Source organism: Aethalodelphis obliquidens, unplaced genomic scaffold (genome assembly GCF_003676395.1).
Source record: "Aethalodelphis obliquidens isolate GAN/ISIS:26980383/991018 unplaced genomic scaffold, ASM367639v1 scaffold2, whole genome shotgun sequence".
NCBI lineage: Eukaryota > Metazoa > Chordata > Mammalia > Artiodactyla > Delphinidae > Aethalodelphis > Aethalodelphis obliquidens.
The window spans coordinates 62,625,237-62,643,004 of NW_020837946.1; the positions used below are offsets into that span (position 1 = coordinate 62,625,237).

At 40.3% G+C, this 17,768-nt stretch overlaps 1 protein-coding gene and 1 pseudogene across 1 annotated transcript in view; both read right to left on the reverse strand.

Moving 5' to 3' along the window:
• Positions 1–4,661, reverse strand: part of DHRS9 (dehydrogenase/reductase 9) — a 14,089-nt gene extending 9,428 nt beyond the window's left edge. Inside the window, exon 1 of the mRNA XM_027129063.1 lies at positions 4,451–4,661. The gene's annotated coding sequence lies outside the window, so the exon portion shown is untranslated. The remainder of the gene's footprint in view (positions 1–4,450) is intronic.
• A 12,516-nt stretch (positions 4,662–17,177) lies between these two features.
• LOC113605143 (ATP synthase subunit g, mitochondrial pseudogene) lies at positions 17,178–17,479 on the reverse strand (annotated as a pseudogene).
• Positions 17,480–17,768: the final 289 nt, after the last annotated feature.

Sequence of the window (17,768 nt, forward strand, 5' to 3'; positions counted from 1 at the left end):
CACACACACACACACACACACACACACACACACACACACACACACAGACACATACACACACAACAATTAGAGCAGGGCTTAGGAGCCCAGGCCTTGGAATCAGGCCGGTAAAGTTTCAGTCTCAGTTCCTCTACCATCAGAAGGCCTTTGGGTAAATTACTTTTATTGTCTTCACCTCCATTTTTCTATCTGTAATATGGAGATAATAATTTCTACCTTGAAGAGTACTTGGTGAAATAAAGTGACTAGGCGTGCTACACAGGAAGAACCTTGTCGTATGGCAGGATCAACCACTTTCACTTTGTGAGGGGGCTGCTCTATGCATTGCCCATATTTTGGATTGGGTTCTCAACCTCAGTACTTCTGCAATTTTGGGTCAGATAATTCTTTGTTATGGGGTTTGTCCTGTGTATTACAGGGTGTTTAGCAGCACCCCTGGCCTCTATCGTCTAGATGCCAGTAGACCCCCTCCCCAGTTGTGACAACCAAAAAACCAAAAGTGTCTCCAGACGTTGCCAGATGGCCCCTGGGGATAAAAGCACTCCCATTTGAGAACCACTGGTCTAGCACTGCCTTGTCTTGGGGGCCCAGAACTGTACAGCCTCAGAACTACTTTTCTGGAAACTCAGTTGTTGGTTCCTCAGTAGTGCCACATTGATAAGAGTTCATATTTTTTTATGGTCTTACCAGAAAAGTTTTGTTATTTATAAATATTATTCATACCCTGCTGCTGTAAGCATCGATTTCTATGTTTATAAAAAAATAATTGCCTTTTTGTCATCAGGAGGATAGGAGGCAGTGAACAAAGCCAAATTTGTGTGTGATACAATTTGTGAATTTAGAAATTACCAAATAAGCACTCACAGCTTTTATGAGGCCTAAATTGTGGCTGAGCCCTTTGAGTTTAGACCTCTCTGGACTCCTCTGGGGCACCTTTCAGATGGGTGGCCTGCTGACTACAGAATTCAGAGGATGCTCCTAGAAAGCCATGGTCCTTGGGATTCCCAGTTGACCAAGTCAGGTAGAAATGATAATAACTCTATGATTTATTGAGTATTACCACATTCTAGGTGCTCTGCTAGGATCTAGAAATATCTTTCTCATTCAAACCTTACAGTAAAATGATCTGTATTTTATAGATGAGGAAACAAATTCAGAAATGCATGTTAATTGGCTCAAGATAGAATTGTGCTGCTCTGGGGACTGCTAGGCAGGCCACTCGATCCCAGCATCCATGCTTTAATCCTCTGCTCCACTGCTACCTGGATTCCCATGCCACTCTGGGCTATGTGTACACTTCTCTACACCACCTGTGCATTGTGGGATAGTTGGTATTAAGTAAATAAATGTGGAAGGAAAGAAGGAGGAGAGGGAGAGAAGGAAGTTTCCACTTGAACACCAGGGTTCTAGTGATAATTGGATTCATCTTTGAGCCCTCTAGATCATCAGGGCATCATCAACATCATTATTATCGTCATCTAGTCACACTTCCAATTTAGATAACTTTAAACATTTTTGAAAAGTGTTCAAATAAAATTTTATCTCATTAAATTGTCAGAATACTTCTGTGAGCTAAGTAGGGTAGATGTCATACATAAGGTCGTTTGCCAGGAGCGGCTAGATCTAAAATTTTGATCTCAATTCCTAAACTGTGTAAAAAGAAAAGTAGAAATAGAAAGAGATGAACACATTATCAGTCAATAGGAAAAATGAAAATACATGATCAGAATTCTCCACCATGCCACAAAGCCTCAAAAGGAACCAAGAAAGGAGAACTAATTTTCTCTTTCATCTGCACGTGAAGGGCTGAAGAGTAACTGCTTGGCTGCTGCTATAGGAAAATATTGCAACTCGATTGCTGACCTTGCCCACTTCTGCTTCTTTTAATTTTCTCTCTCTGGGTTTCTTTTCCTAGTAAAATATCTAAAATAAGGTCCTTTGATATCACTTCTCTTAGTCATCTTCCTGTGCTCTTTAAAAATAAATGACACAGTCTAAAAGAAACAAAACGGAAAATAATGTCTTAACGTTTCAATGTCATTGCAAGGTATACTTTTTATAACAAATGTAGAATTCTTTCCATACAGCTTGGTTTTATTTCCACAGAACTTCACAAAAGGCTTTGTTTTAGAAAGCAATACTGAGACTAGTCAATCACACTGATTGTTAAGGGATTTGTAGAATCTTTATTTTTTTTCAATCTGTTGCAGTCATGGCCTGAGTTGAATCCACAACTAAGTTTTTATCAAAATACATCAAACAGAGAACATTTAGCAATTGTTTTCTAAAATATTTTCTTTCTGAGGTTCTCTTGCACAAGCTTTCTTAGTGTTGACAGCAGTCTGACCAGACGTGTATGTCCTTCGTACGTTTAAATATTGTAAACCTGGTTAATTGACACCAAATTCCTTTTTATTTTTACCTTTTCATTGAGTCAAGAAATTCTGTCACTATTTAACCTAACTGCCCTTTCTGAGATTTCTGTGGCACTTTTCTTTAAGAAAAATGACACTTGCACCTAATGACACAAACTAATTCGTATGACTAGTGAATGATGTTCCTGTGAAAAAAATGTTCAAGTTGGGCACCCAGAAATCTAAAAAAAATTTTAAAAATGAAGCTGAGGGACCTTACCTGAAATAGCCTTACATAAGGCAACAAATGGTCCGTTGAGGGTCTGATTAAAATGATAATGATTATGATGTCCCTGATAATACGGCTGAGATGGTATTTATCCTTGTAAGTTCCCTCACTCAGTGGGATGAAGAAGCTCCTCCACCAGTTATGTTCCCCTTGCATCCTGCTTCCTGCAGGAGGGAGGCAGCCCATGGTACCCAGTGTGCCCTGTGGAGTGGGACACTGAGGTATGGAGAGGAGTGTTCCTCTTTGCAGACTCATTCAGTCTCCTGGCAGAGGTGTGCCAGCCCACTCTTTTGTAGGCAAGACCTGACGAATTTATGTTTTGCATTCTTTAGTTCTAAGGAAAAAAGTATCTCTTTCTTTTGCTTTCTCTCAAAACTTTTAAATTATAATTGATAAAAACATCCATAATAATAAATAAATTAATTAATATTTCCAGTCCCTCCTAGGTTTATTATTTTGCCCATATGCTTCCTGACAGTACTGGCAGGTTAAGAATTGTTGTTAAAGCCATGGTTACCTTATTTATGTTGCTGAATAAAAGTTGCTAATTGGAAGACATTGTATATTGTATTTTATTATAGCTTAGTTACAAAGCTTCAAGGAAAGCTTAGAATACAGAGAGAACGTTATGTAGAGATGCAGAAAGCATGTTCAGATCTTCAGTATATTTCTTTTAGTCTCAGTTATCTTTGAGCAGAAGCAGAGTTTTTAAAGACAGTACCTTGAGAAAGTGACATGCCTTATAAGGGTTTTAGAACGAATTCCCATTTTCTCCATTTGATATGTATGAGATAATAATTTTTTCCTTGCATTTAAATATTGAGCTTTGTCCTAAAAATTGGACACACTTTTCGAATGTCTAAAGTACAACAAAGGTGATACAACATTTAATTTGCATTTTATGCAGTATCTAGCCAAGGATTTTTTTTAGAGCACTTACTAAGCTAAATAAAACATAATCCTTACCCTGGAGCTAATAGTGTAGCAGGACATTTCAGAACTATTTGTACAACCCTAAATTGAATTTTAATTTAAAAGTGTGTTTTCTTTAAACTTTTTCCCCAGCTGCTAAAAATCAACCCGCTGAGAGAGAGACACCACACTACCGTTTGCGTCATAAAGCCTTTAACAAGGGCTGTCCTTGAAGCCACTAAACTGACTTTCTCCCTTTCTCGTTGTATGTTGGAAGTTTCAGGTAAAATCCCCACCTGAATCGTAAAATGGAGAGTAAATATATTATTATTGTCATCCCAGCGCCCAGCGATCAAATGTGGGTTGAGGAATTTCCCTGCTTCCTTCTGGACTAGACAACATCTTTCTCACTCAGCTAGCGTGTGTGTATATAATATTTGCCTAAATTGGCATCTGAAAATATTGGTAAAGCAGGTAGACAAACAGACCTGACCTGCAGTCGGTAGCAGATCTATTGTTCCAATCAGAAACTCAGCTAAGATTCCCACTCTTTTTGGAGCCTCTTCCCACTCCAGTTTGCAGTTAATTATAAGATTCACAGATGGTGTCAAATAAGCACAGAGAGATGAACTAGATGTAAATGTAATTGTAACTCTATGGTGCTAAAGAACATTCAGAGAGAAACCTGGGGAAGTTCAAGGCCAGGTCTCGAGGGATACTGAGATCATTTCTGTGGTGAGATGGACCTAGGGCCCGTTACAGCCTCCTAACATATCACTTTTTTTTTTTTTTTATAGCAACCATTGACTGCAGCATGAAAGACAACTTGATTCATTTTGTAAGACAAAACAGTTTGAAGACTGACATGAGAAATGAAGGAATAAATGACAGTTACCTTATTTAAGATGAATGGGGACACAGAAGCTGGTGTGGACTGGCTGGGCTGCTTGTAATCTGCCCGATCTGCCCGCTGTGCTGGGGAAAGAAGGGTTGTGCCACCCTGGCGTCGAAGATCCTCTTAGTGTGGAGGTGCCTGGCCTCCTGTCAGACTCAAAGTGCTTAAATGTGTGAGGAGTCCTCAGGTTCCCTCCTCGCTCTGTGAGTCACCCTCGCTGTGACTCGGGGTGATGACTAAATCTCTCTTCTGCGGTTGAAGGAAGCCAAGAAGTTGTGGGTCACGTGTTTCCAAAGGAATCAGCAGTATCTTTAGTAAATGAAAGGTAATTACTTGGGGAATTAGAAGGGAAGGGAATTACAAATGATCAATAACACCACTTTCACTGTGAGTACTGAAATAATTAACATGGAGACATTCTTTTGCCCGGTGCCTTGTTTTAATTATTTAATTTTTGAATTATGATTATTGTTCATGATCTCTAGTTATTTTTTTCCTCCCTGTTAACACGCCTTTGCTGATTTAGTACTCCTTCCCTCCTAAGAGTGTAGGTAGGGGAAACCAGTCTCTGATGATTCGTTTTTACCACTTTTGTTGTTGTTGTTGTTATACATTGGAGAGCAAGGAGATCAAAACATTTTAAGGAAATGAGAGAGTGGACTTATTTATAAGTCTTAATTTGTGTTTTAAGGTATGACAAGGAGATATTACTGAAGTGGTCTCTAGAACTGAGACCACTGGGAAGAGGAAAGGACGCCCCCTCCCTGCCCAGAGTTGGTCTGTTTTAGGGTCATCACAATTGACCTGGCATATCCTGGGATGCAACGGAAAGTACCAAGGCTGCAGGTGCTAATATATACACCAGCCCCACCCATCCCCAAGCCTGTCACCTTTACCCTAGGCACTCAAGCTGGTACAAACGCCACTGATTGTTTAGTTTCAGTCTCTTTATATACTGATTTGTTGCTATACGTCTCAGATTTCCCAGGCTTCTGTGTCCCTTCTTTGAAAAACGTAGTTTCTTATGGTTGAGCTGAGATGAGTGGATGAATGAACATATCTGTCTAGGTAGAGTCTAGACAACTGCTATCACTCTTTAAATTACACAGGGATCTTTTTTCTCCAAAAGAACAAAACACCAAAACTGAAATTTACTCAGGTAAAGATTTAGTGTGTCCAAAATGTCCAAATATAGTTTTTCCCCTTTGACATTTCACATGTCAGAGTAAGGCTTAAATAGAAATCTTCTTTGAGAGATAATACATTGAGTTACATCCTCATGAAGACAGGTATAAATGATTACTGTCTGACCTTTCCTGCAAGCAAGTTACTGTCACTGAGAGGTGGAGAGAGCCACAGACACCTGAGTGGTCATGGGGTAGAGATGGGAAAAGGGCCAAGAAAAGGCTGTAACATCAGTAGGTTTTGCTGACTCAGCAATCGTGTTTGGTGCCCTGTTTTAAAATTTTCCCAAGTAGACTTTAAAAAAAAAATCAGATGTTTTGACTGATCTGCATGTTGAGAACCAGAATTCTTGCCGTGTGTCTGGATCCCTCAATTCCAGTGGACCCAGTTTAGGAGTTCAGCTTCAGTAGCCCTGGCACCAGGGTTGGAACACTTGCTTCCTTTGCCAAATGATCCCATCTAGGTGTTCAGTTAATGAAATCATTTGTCAGCAGTGCCTTATCTGGACTGTTAACATATCTGCATTCAAATTCACTTCTTAAGTGCTAAGCTTTCTTTCATTTCCATTCCTTAATAAGGCAACATATGAAAGTGTTTTTTTGTTCAGAACTCTCCCTACATTAGACTCCTGGTCATCCAAGGTGATGTAAAAAATCAAGAATGAAATTGCAATTCCATTTTCTTCCTAGTTCCTTTTTAAAACAGAGATTGTATTGTGAATTTCATTCAAATGTAAATTTCGATGTTGATACTTGGGCTCTAATTATACAGGGGTAAGTCTAGATACTGCCATAGAAAAAACACTAAACATGACTCTCCTTTTTCTTGTAAGTGTGTATGTCCCCCATATTTCCCTCTGATTTCTGCCCAAAGATGCCTTCTCCACTCTTTTCCAGACACCAAAACACAAGGAGAATATCCGGATCCAACACTGTCTCGGAGGACATACATCAACTTCCTTGTCACGGCACTCTGCTGGGGTGGTCCAAGCCACAGGTATTCTTAAAATGGGAGTCAAATGGAAAAAAGCACATACCCCAGCACTGCAGGCTGTAGGGGATCCAATTCCTGGAGTATGGCTGGTGGCACTCTTGTAAGGGTTGCCAGAGAGAAAAGACTGTTTATGGAGTTTGCGTGTTGACTTCCTCCTTCCTGGCATAATAATATAGTCCTCTCTCCAAGGTCGCTCTCAGTGGAGTGCGTTTCTCTGAATAACAAATAATGAATTGGATTTATGGCTTCCTGGTAAAAACAGTACAGGCTGTCATTTCTACCTCCTTCCTTTGTCAACAGGCAGCTCTCTTATTTCCACTATAAAGGTTCCCCCGACTACACCAACAATGCCTCTGACATGCGAGGAGCTGAATTGCAAATGCTGTTCATAAATGCATAGCCAGGCTTGGTCAAAACCAGGAGCTTTGTTATTCATTTGGCATTTCCTGACTGTCCCAGCTGTAAGATGAAGCTGGGCTAATCTTTTGTTCCCCTACACTGTAAGATATTTAGGTATAATAATAAGGGACTGAGTCATGGGAACATTTGGTAGATTATTTGAAGAAAGATTCTTCTTATTTGCAGAACACACGTCATTTTAACTTACTCAAACAAGAGGTCTTGGTTTGAAAGGTGGGGTGAGGAGTATCATATTGGTGAGCATTGTCCCGTCGAGGCACATGGAGCAAGAGAAGATGGGTGAGAATGGAGGGAAAAGATCAGAAACACTGGGGATTCTCAGCAACAGGGAGACTTGCGAGAAATAAGGGTGGAGGTTTAGTAAGAAAAATGTGACTCTCACAGAGGGAGGGAGGTGGTTACTCCTTCTGGTGTGACCAACACACGTAGAGCATTAAACATTTTTTTATCCCCTGGCTTAAGAATGATCCTCTTGCTAAGTTTACTGGTTTCTTCCTTTCCAAGACAACTTCCTTTTCCCAGAATCTTAACTGAGATGATAAAGAATCAAAGGAAATTATGAGCAGATGCTTGATGATATACAAGTGCCATCCAGTAGGAAAGAACTCACTGGGATCCAGGAAATGGAGAGGAGTTAAAAACAACATTTGGTAGTTAGAGATAACTGTCTTCAGACCCTGTTTTAAGGTCTTCTGAGCTGTTTGTTCTATGCCACTCTGTGTTAGGCTCATGAGATGCAAGGATAAATAAGTAGGGCCTTTCCTATTGAGGAATCACTCACCATTGGCTCATTAATTGTTGATGAAGGAAGTCCACAGAGCTTTTTCCTCTCCTTGAATGACCCCTGCCCCTTGCTGGCTCTCAACATGTGACTCTCATCTGTGACTATTTTTTCCTCCTTGAGACTGTTTTATATTGTCAGAGAAAGGGTGATCTCATCCTTGGCTGGTGGATATGTGAACCGCTACAGCCTTTTTTGAAAGCTAACTGGAAACATCTATTAAAATAAAAAATACATATTACTTTTTGACCCAGCAATCCCACTGCTGGGAATCCATTTTATAAAAACAAAGTCAGGGGCTTCCCTGGTGGCGCAGTGATTGGGAGTCTGCCTGCCGATGCGGGGGATGCTGGTTCGTGCCCCAGTCCGGGAGGATCCCATGTGCCGCGGAGCGGCTGGGCCCGTGGGCCATGGCCGCTGAGCCTGCGCATCCAGGGCCTGTGCTCCGCAGCGGGAGAGGCCACAACAGTGGGAGGGCCTCGTACCGCAAAAAAAAAAAACAAACAAAAAAACAAAGCCAGTATACACGTACATATGAACCAGAGGTGGCAACAAGATCCAGGATTGCCAAAGAGAAAAGTGATTGCCACCAGAAGTGGGATGGCTGAGTAAATCATGGTAGATGTGTACATGGCATATTATTTTAAAGCCATTAAATAGAACAAATTACAGCTCTACCACTTGGCTTGGAAGGCTTTCCATGACCTCACTTTTGTAAAGTAGACAGGGAATCTCTATGTGCACGTGTGTAAAGATATTTAAGTGAACAGGGAGAAACTATGGAGGAATATGCCCTGGGTTGTTAATATGGGTCACTTGTAGATGGGTGGTGTAGGTGAAACCAAGAGAGGATGAAACAAGAGAAAAAGGAAAAGATACATATATATGTGTATATATATATGTGTGTGTGTGTGTGTGTGTGTGTGTGTGTATATATATATATATTTTTTTTTTTTTTTTTTGGCTGTGCTGCGTGGCTTGCAGGAGTTCCCTGACCAGGGATTGAACCCAGGCCCTCAAAAGCACAGAGTCCTAACCAGTTGACCACCAGGGAATTCCTGGAAAAGATATTTTTAAAAGACTGCACTGGGGACTTTCCTAGTGGCAAAGTGGTTAAGAATCCCTGCTAGTGCAGGGAACACAGGTTCGAGCCCTGGTCCAGGAAGATCCCACACGCTGTGGAGCAACTAAGCCCGTGTGCCACAGCTACTGAGCCTGTGCTCTAAAGCCCGCGAGCCACAATTACTGAGCCCACGTGCCACAACTACTGAAGCCTGCATGCCTACAGCCTGTGCTCTGCAACAAGGGAATCCACTGCAATGAGAAGCCCGTGCACTGCAAAGAAGAGTAGCCGCCACTCACCGCAACTAGAGAAAGCCCGCACGCAGCAACGAAGACCCAACGCAGCCAAAAATAAATAAATAATTTTTTTAAAAAAAGACTGCACTGAAAATGATATGACCCAACACAGTGCCAGCTAGGAAAAAGTCCTGCCATATCCCCAACCACCCAAAAAGCCAAAAACCAAACACCAACCCTGCCACCAAAAACCCCTGGAATCTCATAGAGCCTTTACATCCAATTACCAATTTATAGGAAATATAGAGAATAGGGGAAACAAGTCAAACTATATCTTGGGGGTTATAATCAATAAACCAATGAGGGAATCTTAAGGACAAACAACTTGATTTATTCAGTAAAAATGAATCACACACAAAATAGTGGAGACGGAATCTACTGATTAAAGGAGACTTAAAAGATATAACCAATTGCAGTATGCAGACCTTATCTGGATCCTGAGGGGACATAATTTAAAATAACAATAAATCTATTTATGGCAATTTTTATGGGATAGGAATTTAAATTAACTGGGATAGGCTTCCCTGGTGGCGCAGTGGTTAAGAATATGCCTGCCAATGCAAGGGACACGGGTTCGAGCCCTTGTCAGGGAAGATCACACATGCCGCGGAGCAACTAAGCCCGTGTGCCACAACTACTGAAGCCTGCGTGCCTAGAGCCCGTGCTCTGCAACAAGAGAAGCCACCGCAATGAGAAGCCCGCACACCGCAACAAAGAGTAGCCCCCGCTCCCTGCAACTAGAGAAAGCCCGCACGCAGCAATGAAGACCCAATGCAGCCAAAAATAAATAAACAAAAAACAAATTAACTGGGATAGTTGATTACATTAAGTAATTCTTGTTAATTTTTCAGATATTATGATGGTATTAGAGTTATCAGTAAAGGAGCCCTTATCATTTAGGTTAATTACTGAAATGTTAGTGGATGAAATAATATGATGTCTGGGAATTGTTTCAAAATACTATGGAAGTGGGAGGAATGAATGAGAGTGTGGCTGGGCTGGTGATGCGTACATGGGACTTCAGGATACTAATTTGTCTACTTTTATGTATGCTTGAAATATTCCATTATAAAAAGCTTAAAACATGATATAACCACACTTTGTTATTTATATAAAATTTTTTGCAAATTTTTAAAAGAAATTACGTAAATTAAAAAGAAAGACGGACTTTGAGATATTAAACATATCTATTTTATCAATGTTCTCCTGAATGAAAATTCAAAACTGAATTAAAGCATTACAGAAGAGGGGGCCATACTAGATTAGCTTCCAGTCTCATAACCTGTGCCTGAGATGAATATCTTGTTAAGAACAGACTGCTTACCTAATGGAAGGTATAGTTTTGCTGTAGGTGTTTTACGCTCTAAATATGCTTTCAATTTGTCTCTGTTCTTTTGCCATAATGATGTCTAAAAAGTAAGATGCCTCATTGTTATTTATAAAGTGCATCAAATGCTTTCCCTATGGTTATGGAATTGAGCCTGTATTTGCAAGACAACAGCACCCAACGTCAATTCATGTGTTTTGGATATTAGTCAAGAAAACCAATCTGGCCCATGTATTTCTTTTTATTTTTAAAAATTTTTTTAATTTTTATTTATTTATTTATTTATTGGCTCTGTTGGGTCTTCGTTGCTGAGCTCGGGCTTTCTCTAGTCGTAGGGAGTGCTGGCTACTCTTCCATGCGGTGCGCAGGCTTCTCATTGTGGTGGCTTCGCTTGTTGTGGAGCACGGGCTCTAGAGCACAGGCTCAGTAGTTGTGGCTCACAGGCTTAATTGCTCCGTGGCATGTGGGATCTTCCCGGACCAGGGCTTGAACCCATGTCCCCTGCATTGGCAGGCGGTTTCTTTTTTTTTTTTTTTTTCGGTACACGGGCCTCTCACTGTTGTGGCCTCTCCCGCTGCGGAGCACAGGCTCCGGACGCACAGGCCCATCGGCCATGGCTCACGGGCCCAGCCGCTCCGCGGCACGTGAGATCCTCTCAGACCGGGGCACGAACCCGTGTCTCCTGCATCGGCAGGCGGACTCTCAACCACTGCATCACCAGGGAAGCCCCTTCACTCCTTTTTGTAGCCAAATAATGTTCCATTGTATGGTTATAACACATTTTGTCTAACTATTCATCTGTTGATGAACATTTGGGTTGCTTTTGGCTATTATAAATAGAGCTACTATGAACATCCTTGTACAATTTTTTTTGAATGTCTATTGTTTTTTAAAATATATATATACCTAGGAGTAGAATTTCTGGGTCATATGGTAATTCTATGTTTAACTTTTGAGGAAGCACTGAACTGTTTTCTACAATGGCTTCACCATTTTACATTTCCACTAGCAATGTATGAGGGTTCTAATTTCTCCACACCCCTGTGAGAACTTTTTATTACCTATCCTTTTAATTTTAGCCGGCCTGGTGGGTGTAAAGTGGTATCTCATTGTGATTTTGATTTGCATTTCCCTAATGACTAAAGATGTTGAGTATCTTTTCATGTACTACTTGGCCATTTGTGTTTCTTCTTTGGAGAAATGTCTATTCAAGTCCCTTGCCTGGTTTTTAATTGGGTTGTTTATCTTTTTGTTGTTGAGTTACAAGTGTTCTTTACATATTCTAGATACTAGATCCATATCAGATATATGATTTGAAAACATTTTCTCCCATTTTGTGGATTGTCATCTCACTCTCTTGATAGTGTCATTTGATGCAAAAAAGTTTTTAATTTTGATAAAGTCTAATTTTTCTATTTTTTCTTTTGTTGCTTATGCTTTGGGTATCATATTTAAGAAACCGCAGCAAAACTGAGGTCGTGAAGATTTGCTTATATATGTTCTTCCAAGTTTTATAATTTTTGCTCTTATATTTAGGTCTTTGTTCTATTTTGAGTTAATTTTAGTGTTTGGTGTGAGGTAGGAGTCCAATTTTATTCTTTTGTGTGTGGATATCCAGTTGTTCCTGCGCCCTTTGTTGAAAGAAAACTATTCTTTCTAAACAGAAAACTCTGAAAATCAAACACTCTTCTTTCTAGAATCTGTTGTTGGTCCTTGCTGTGGGTTGTAGTTGTTTGTTTAGTGACTTTTCTAAGCTATTTTTGTAAAGAATGTATTCTTTGTTGGATCTCTGAAGTCTCCATTTCTTTAGCTTAGTAGTCAGCTAGTTGTTTGATAGTGACTTCTTTAAGTGACTGGAACCAAGAAAAAAAGAAAAGAAATGTAAAGAAAATTGTCTCCAGGTCTTTGCAGATTGGCTCTGTGTTGGGCCAATCCTCAGTGCTTAGCCAGGCCATTTACAACTCTGAATTAGCCTTCACTTCCTGCTTACGCTGAGCCTAAAGTTCAGCTAAAAGTGGAGAAATCCCTGGCGGTCCAGTGGTTAGGATTCTGTGCTTCCACTCTAGGGGGCACGGGTTTGATCCCTGGTTGGGGGACTAAGATCCTGCATGCTGCGATGAGCCCCTGCCCCCAGCAAAAAAGTGAAAGCTTACAGTCTTTTCTAAGTCTTTTCTGAGCATTCATGATGCCCTGGGCATGTGCATGGCTTTCCAGATTCCCTGGTATACTCAGAAGTTTTGCAAAGCCTTTATTCCCCAGAATCTTACGCCCCAGCTTTTTCTTCCTTTTGTCACGTCTATTGTTTGCTTCAACTGTTGATTTTTGTCCTAGGTGGCAGCAGCTTGTTCATTTGGCTGCCAATATTTTCGAGGAACGTCCTCCACCCTGAGGGCATTCCAAGATAGGTGAAGCAAGGCAGGCTTCTTGTGTTGTTCTTCAAGGAACCCACAGACACGTCAAAACAAACGTGATTCCTTGGGAACAAGGTTTTCTCTACTCCCTCCAGTACCAGGTACTCGTACTTGGAACTCAAACTGTTATCTTGAAGACCACCATGTGGGGAGAAGGGCGGGGCAAGGCTAAGTTAAAATGCCACAGAGTTCTCTATGTTTTAGTGGCCTTCTTCTGGTTAAATGTTTACTTGGTTGCTGTAAAGCTTTGTCTGTTTTCCAGAGTTCCAATAAGGTTGATCCTTACAGTTTTTGCCAGATAATTTGATGTTTCTGGAGAGGGACAAGCCCCTTGTGGTCGCTATTCTGCCATCTTCATTGGTGTTACCAGTCCACTTGGATGACACTTGAATCCCTTTTGTATATCTCCAGTTGGATAGCAGACTTGGTGCTCTGTGTCGACCTAGATGGGTGGGATGGGGCAGGGGGTGGGAGGTGGGGTGGGAGGGAGGTCCAAGAGGGAGGGGATATAGGTATACATATAGCTGATTCCCTTCATTGTACAGCAGAAACTAACACAACGTTGCAAAGCATTTATACTCCAATAAAAAAAATTAAATTAAAAAAATAAAATAAAATGCTGCAGAGACATAGAAAACAAACTCATGGTTACTGAAGTGGAAAGGTAGGGGGGAGGGATAAATTAGGAGTCTGGGATTAATAGATACACACTACTATAAATAACATAGATAAACAACAAGGATTTACTGTATAGCGTATGGAACTATATTCAATATCTTTTTAATAACCTGTAATGAAAAAGAATCTGAGAAAGAATATATATATATGCATAACTGAATCACCTTGCTGTATACTTGAAACCAACACCATATTGCAAATCAACTACATTTTAATTAAAAAAAAACCAGCAGAATGAGATATTATTTCTATTACATCTTAAATTTAATTAAAATGTAATTAAAATTTTAATGATAATATTCAGTGTTGCTGCAACTGTGAACAGTGTTTTTTCCTAAGAAAAAAATGCATTTCTAGAACCTTGAAAATGCTTGAGTCCTGAGCCTCAGTAATTCCCCTTTTAGTAATTATCCTAAGGGTATAATCAAATTTGCAGTCAAACATTTATCAAATATTTATCTACTTGTCATCATTCATACGTCTTAAAAGTACATTCAAACTTTTTTAAAAAGTGCAATAATCGGGGCTTCCCTAGTGGCGCAGTGGTTGAGAGTCCGCCTGCCGATGCAGGGAACACGGGTTCGTGCCCCGGTCTGGGAGGATCCCACATGCCGCGGAGCGGCTGGGCCCGTGAGCCACGGCCGCTGAGCCTGCACGTCCGGAGCCTGTGCTCCGCAACGGGAGAGGCCACAGCAGTGACGTACCGCAAAAAAAAAAAAAAATGCGATAATCTATGTTGAGCATGGTGGTTAAACGGATTGTGTTAAATCTATATCAGAGACTATAAATGCAGGTTTTATAAACCTTGTTTTTGATGAATATGTAATAACATAGGAAACTGTTACAGTGCTGTGGAAAAGGATGATATAAAATTAAATACGGTGTATATTTATAAAGTTTATTTTTAAATGCATATCAATTTTAAGTGCACAGAAAAGGACTGGAATAATAAGCAGCCAAATGTTAACAGTGAAAAAACCAACTTTTGCCGTCTAACATACTTTCTTCTTTGATGATTATAGAGGATAATGGCAGGATTTTTTTTTTCTGGCTCAATTTCTGATTCTCTGATATGCTGAAAAGATGCTTGATTATCTGAAAAACTTAGTTTACAGAATCCACTACTACAGACCCTTCTGGTTTTTAATCAACATTTCTAGAAGTCAGTTTTTAGTTTCCTTTGGCCCAACCTTAAATGATGGAGTCCTTCAGGGATCAATTGTAAAAATTTTTTTTCATTCTATACTCTCCAAGGGGATTTCTCACTATTGTGGCCTCTCCCGTTGTGGAGCACAGGCTCCGGACGCACAGGCTCAGCGGCCATGGCTCATGGGCCTAGCCGCTCCGCGGCATGTGGGATCTTCCCGGACCGGGGCACGAACTCATGTCCCCTGCATCGGCAGGCGGACTCTCAGCCACTGCGCCACCAGGGAAGCCCAAGGGGATTTTATATTCTTCCAAACTCATAAATACTGCAGGTACTCCAAAGACTCCAAAATTAACATCTCCAGTCCATGGTTACTTGCTGAATTCCAGACCCAACTGCTACTCACAGTTGTCCTTAATATCTCACAATATCTCAAAATAAACATAAAAAACTGAACACTTAGTTCTTACACTTACAATTATTTTTCTCCTCAGTTCTTCCCCATCTTAGTAAATGACAGTTCTATCCATCTATTCATTTATTCTAGAAATTTTGGAGTCATCCTTGACTCTCCACTCCTCTTGACCCACAAATTCTATTAATTTTGATAATAAGTAATAATTAACCCTATATGTATTTCTTGAAAGTGGCCAGTTCTTGACAACTCCACTATTAGCATCGTAAGATAAGCTGCCATATCATATTTTGCCTGTATTACTCCATAGCCTTCTACCTGTTTCTCTGCTTCCATGCTTGCCCCCTTCAACTCACCCTGCCATGAGTGAATGTTTAATAATGAAAATCAGATCCCATTACTCTTCTGCTGAATTGTAACTCGTGAGTGTGGCTTTCAAGGTCCTGTGTGATTAGCCTTCCACCCACCTGTCCAGCCACAGGCCGTGCCACTCTCTCCCTTTCTCATCACTCTCCAGCCACAGTGGGGTCCTTTTAGTCATTCAAATCTACAGGCTCTCTCCTGACGTAGGGCTTTTGTATGAACTATTTTCCCCTAACTGTTGTCCTCTTCTTTCTACTCTTTTCCTGGCCAATCCCTTCACCCTCTCTTTCTCAGGCCAGCCTCCTCCAAATCCTCAATCTAAGTTAAATCCCTCTTCTCAACTCTCCCATAGCCTCTTGAACATTTCCTTAATAGACTTTATGACCTTTATCATCATTTCTATGCTTGTGTGATCATTTATTATTGGTTCTCCTTTGGATTATAAACTTCATGAGACCACGCATGTTTTGCTCATCATCTCTATCCATAATGCCTATCGAGATGCTAAGCTAATAGTCATTGATAAATGAATATTTGTTGAATGAATAAATAAAAGATTGAGTGGATTAGAGATCAGAAGCCGTCCTATCGTGATTTTTCCCAAGGGGTAACAGTATTAAGTATTTCTTGGGCACCTGTCCACATTACAGCAATGGGAGTAAACCCCTACTTTCCCTTTCCCCTCATATGTATCAGGAGTATGATGTACTTTGTTCAAAGACTGCTCTGGGATGAAGGAACTGAATGCCAAGATGAGCCAAGGGCAAGAGAGGAATCTTCTTTATGCTCAAGATGACCTAGGAATTACCATGAAGGAGAGAAGCTAAACCCATTAGATTAAAAAAAAGGTTTTTTTTATTGAGATATTTACAATTGAAGTTGATTTACAATGTTGTGTTAATTTCAGGTATGCAGCAAAGTGATTTATATATATAAAAATATTCTTTCACAGATTCTTTTCCCTTATAGGTTATTACAAAATTTTGACTATAGTTCCCTGTGCTATACAGTAGGTCCTTGTTGGTTTATTTATTTTATATATAGTGTGTATATGTTAATCCCAAACTCCTAATTTATCCCTTGCCCCACCTTTCCCCTTTTAAACCCATTAGATTGTTTAAAAAGTTCAAAAGGCCATAGGTTTATAAAGAGGGATTTATCAGGAATGTTATGATGATGTGAGTAAAATAAAAATGAGAGCAAAGGTCATTGGAGTTACGACAAAATCTAACAGCTGTGTCAAAAAACACAGCTGCAGGCCCTTGCAAGGGGAAGTTGAAAAATGTGAATCCAGCAGGAGGGTAAAGACAAGAGGAAGTGGTTTCTCAGTGTTGGGAGTTATAAGAAGTTCAGGGACTTATAGATTTGAAGGTGATAATTGAGAAGCAACATTGGAAATTATGAGGAAAGATGTATAAACTTAAGTATTGCTGTGAATTTTAGCCTTATTATAAAAGCTAAATATGAATGTTCTGAAACTTAGGATATCATAGGAAATATTAGAATTGATAAATGGGGTTTCATGCATGAAAAAGGTGTATTTTTTATCATACGTTATGTTATTTTATTCAGATACCAGTCTGATCACACATGGTCCAAGAACACTCAAATAATAAACCAAATATACTCAGGTGTTAAAGACTGGTCCTTAAACATTATAGTCAATAATACCAGGCTTGCCTATGATCTCACTGCTATAAAGCCACAACCATGCCTCACTGGCCACCAAACTCTTCAGCACAGCTTCCTTAACTGTGAGCTACTTACAGCAACCAGTTTGAGCACAACTGATTATTTTTTCAGGCTCTAAGTAGTTGTAGAAATCTTAGCAGAGGTTGGAGAAACCAGCTCAATCTCAAGGTCATGCCAAGATGTGGCTAATCTAGGCTTTGAGTAAGTCACAGCAGCATTTATTTGCACTGGGGCCTTCTCAGTGAGGTTATGGACAAATTGTCACCTTGGATGGTCGACTGTATCAGGTATAGGTATTTTACAAGGCTGATGAGAAGAAAGGGTTCTGGGAAGTAGAATTACGGAGAAGAGCAGAGCTTAATGTTTTACCAGTGGATCTGAGCTGGCAGTGACACATCAGGAATCAGGCTGAAGGAAGAGAGAGAAGTCAGTAATCACTTAGGTGGGGGAATCACTCAGAGAGGCCACGAGAAGTTGTTGGAATGAAGATTTGAGATGAATCATTGCAGAGTCACTTAGTTGAGTTGTCACTTCCTTTTTTTTTCTT